We start from the raw sequence: 4,139 nt of genomic DNA on the forward strand, positions 1-4,139 counted from the left end.
CTATCATAAAATTTCAAAATGAAATTATTAAATTAAAATGTCTACTCCCCAAATTGGGCAATGAATAATGAGTAAACCAAAGAAAATACAAGGAAGCATGATAAAGACAAAGGAAACATTAAAGAGAGAAAAAATGGGCCTGGCATAGTGACCCATGTCTGTAATTCCAGCACTCTAGGAGGCTGAGACTAGTGGTTCACAAGTCCTAATCCAGCCTGGGCAACATAGTGACTTACAGCGACTTTGTCTCAAAATTTAAAAAATAAAATTTAAAGGTCTTTGATGAGGCCGGGGATTTAGTTCAGTTGCACTGCGCCTTCCTATCAAGTGCAATGTCCTGAGTTCGATCGCCGGTACCAAAAAAAAAGGTCTTTGATGTAGCTCAGTGTAAAGACTACGGGTTAAATTCCCAGTGTGAAATTCGTAGATGGAGCAAAATTCCCAGTAAGGGAGCTAGGGGAGAATTCCGTAAAATGAACGAGGTTACCCACTAGTTAATGTCACTAAGAAGGAGAAAACATAGATCCAAGGAATAGGAAAAACAGAGAAATTTTTTTTTAAATAGAAGACTTCATTGCACAAATAAATTCAAAACCTAAATGATAAATACACGTTTTTTGAAAAATAATAATTTATCAAAACTAACTCTGATAGAGATGGAAAATTAATAGATCCAATTTGAATTGAAGAAATAGACTTATTAAAGAATTTCTAAAAGAAATGCATCAGTCCTTAATATTTTCACAAAAGTTTATCAAAAATTAAGCACAACTAGTCATAATCCTACATAAGTTATTGTTGTCAATGCCACCTAAAATATTCCAAAGCATGGAAAATAAATACAATTCAAATTATTTTTATGAAACAAATATAACAGTGGTACCAAATCCTAATAAAGTATGCTGAAAGCTATTGACCAATTTAGATTATGAATATTGATGCAAATCGCTCTCTCTCTCTCTCTCTCTCTCTCTCTCTCTCTCTCTCTCTCTCGGTCAAGCAAGACTGGTGAACTTTATTTGCTGGTGACAAAAGGCCACAACACTTCAGTACTTCAACTTGCAGTCAACAGCGACATTTAAGCAGGGTAAGCCAAGGGGAGCTAAAAAGAATCTGAACAGAAAAGTAGGAGACCAGGACAAAGGCACTGTGAGCCCATCCACTGCAGGGTGCAATGTACCCCAGATCTCAGCAAGGGCAGATGAGCCAAAATTACTGACTGCTTTCCTTACTGACCTGAAACAACCAGTATGTTTTGCCTCTGAAAGTCTTGTTAATGGTTGATTTGGTTGTAGCTAGTGTAATACAGTAGTCAGCCCTTACAACGAATCACATTTTCGTTTAAGATATGCAGTACACAATTCATTCAGTATCACTGTTTGCTTTTTCTTCACCTTTGTCTTTTTTTCCCTAAACGAGTGGGTGTTGGAGTCTCTGGTATTTCCTTTACACTGGATATAGGCTGTTTGAAGATTATTTCACCATCTTTATCATCATTCATTTCAGCCACTTCAGATTTTCATTTCTCCAAAAACGTTGGTGTTGGGGCCGGAGATCTAGCTCAGTGGTTCCACTGCCTGCCTCACAAGCGCAAGGTCCTGGGCTCGATTCCTGACACCAAAAAAAAAAAATGTTGGTGTTTAAACTGGTGTGGCCCTCTGGCTATCCACAGGTCTTATCGGGAGTGACAGGAGACCGTTTTAAAACCCTTTTCTTCTTCTTGGGTATGCCTGAAGCCTTTTTCTTTTTTGTGGAAATCTCTTTTTTGTCTGAAACCTCTTTTTTCTTAGTAGATAAAACCAATCAAGGAAAATTATAATCAATTCCTTTTGCAATTAATTTCTTCCTTAGTAATTTTTTTTTCTTTTTAAATTGACCTTCCATCTGCAACTTTTGTAGAAGTGTCTGCTTGTGATTATACCATTTCACTACTGGGTATATTGGACGATGAAATGGAAATTGCCAGCCTTTAAAAAGATATTTATGTACCTTTTCTAGGGGCATAAAATGACAGACCAGGAGTCTTTTACCGAAGAGGTAGTTGTGCATCGTTTCAGCCACTGTCTTGGCAACATCCTCAGAGGCAAACTCCACAAAGGCATTGCCTCGGCTAGTCACAGTCCTTTTACTTCTGGAAAGACTGAATCTTGTAATATTGCCAAATTGGGAGAAATATGCTTTGATCTGGGATTCAGAACGTACTGGGGTAGGTGACCCGTAAAGATTACTCCAGGTGTAAGTTCTTCTGGCTTTTTTTTTTTTTTGCTTTTGGTTTTTTTGCTGGGTCAGGTGACACCGAACCTGTGCCACCTGCTTCTGAAACTCGGCACCTTCCTGTGGGTTCAGAGACAGAATTGGCACAGCAGGGCCAGAAAACAGAGCCATGCTGAGAACGCCTCAGCACCCTAGATCCATGTGGCGCTCCTGGAAATGCTCTGCAAATCTCTTAAATTGTCAGTAAGCAGAATCAAATACCCTCTTCAAAATAATATATCATGGACAAATGGGATTTATTCTTGGCAATTGATGATTATGGGCTCTATTAATATAATGAAATTTATGATAGGTCTAAGGATAAAAGTCATATGAAAAGCTCTAGAAACCCAAGCATTCAATAAGTCCAATGCTTTCTTCTTCTTCTTCTTTTTTCTTTTTGGTACCCGGGATTAAACTCGGGACCTTGTGCTTAAGAGGCAGGCAGCGGCACCACTGAGCTAAATACCCAGCCCCATAAATCCAACCCTTTCTAAAAACAAAGTAAAACCAAAATGAAACAAATAGAACAAAACAAAATGAAAAAAACCAAGAAAATAATGAGCATTTCATGCATAATATATATGTGTATATATAATGAGGATATAATATATACATACACACCCATAAAGGAAATGTCAATGACATATAAATATTAATTCTAATGTAAATACTAAAATTTTGAATGGGGAACAAGAAACATTCCTGCTAAATTCAAGAGCGAGGAAAGAGTTATCTGCTCTCTCGACTATCGAAACTGTAGTGGAGCTATTCATCAATACAATTACAAAACAAACACTACAAAACAATTATAGGTATAAGAATTATGAAAAATACAACTTTCTGTATTTGTATATTATATGGAATCCTATTTGAACAACTTGAGAAATGTAATAAAACTAACACAAGCAACAAAAGATTTGGTAAGTTAAATATAAATATAAAATGATTACTTCATAAATATATAAACAATAATGAGAAACAAGAATTGTGGAGGAGAGAATCTCATTCATAATAATAAAAAGATAACATTCTGAGGAATAAAGGTGACCCATAATATGAGAAAGCAAGGAAAACTTTAGTGACTCTTGAGAGCTTTAAAAAAGGGGCAAAATATCCCTTGGCCTTGAGTGGAAAAACTCAACATCCCTAAGATGTCAGTTTATAAATTTAATGAAGTCTACAGAAAAATATACCAGTAATTTTTTTTCCTAGAGAAATACAAGTCAATTTTAAAGTTTGTCTGGGGAGGGGTAGAAAACCTGTAAACACTGCTACTACAAACACTGAGGAAAGTGGTTTCCAGAGGGTATACAGGGTGGAGAGAGGTGTAAGGAAAAATTTGATAAGTACTAAGTTACTGTTAGATAAGAGAAAAAGTTATGATGTTCTATAGTTACTGATAATATACTATATATTTCAAAGAAAATACAAGAAAAGATTTTGAATATCATGACCACAAAGAATGATAAATGTTTGAGAAAATAGATATACTACCCCTAACTTAAGGATTGTACAACATATGCATGTCTCAAAGCATCACATGGTATCCCATGGATATATACAATTTTAAGTGTCAATTAAAAATAATTTTTTAAAAGCCAAGTGTGGTAGCCCACGCCTATTATCCCAGCACTCAGGAGGCTGAGGCAGTAGGATCGCTGCAAGTTTGAGGCCAGCCTGGGCAACATAGTGAGTTCAGGGCCAGCCTGAACTACAAAGGGAGACCCTGCCTCAAAAAACATAAACAAAAAAATTTTCTAAAAACTCTGAAAAATAGTAACGAGGGTAAACTAATCCAATCAGGAATAAAATACACTATTAAGTCTAGATAATTAAAATTGGTACTGCCGCTTGAATCCATAGAGTAGTGAGTGAAACAGAGT

At 36.1% G+C, this 4,139-nt stretch overlaps 1 pseudogene; it reads right to left on the reverse strand.

The window, feature by feature from the left end:
- Positions 1-1,372: 1,372 nt before the first annotated feature.
- On the reverse strand, positions 1,373-2,385 carry LOC101710099 (MKI67 FHA domain-interacting nucleolar phosphoprotein-like; annotated as a pseudogene).
- Between the last annotated feature and the right edge of the window lie 1,754 nt (positions 2,386-4,139).

This window comes from Heterocephalus glaber, unplaced genomic scaffold, assembly GCF_053883595.1.
Source record: "Heterocephalus glaber isolate CG9 unplaced genomic scaffold, H.glaber_assembly_v1.0 deba00001546, whole genome shotgun sequence".
Taxonomy (NCBI): Eukaryota; Metazoa; Chordata; class Mammalia; order Rodentia; family Bathyergidae; genus Heterocephalus; species Heterocephalus glaber.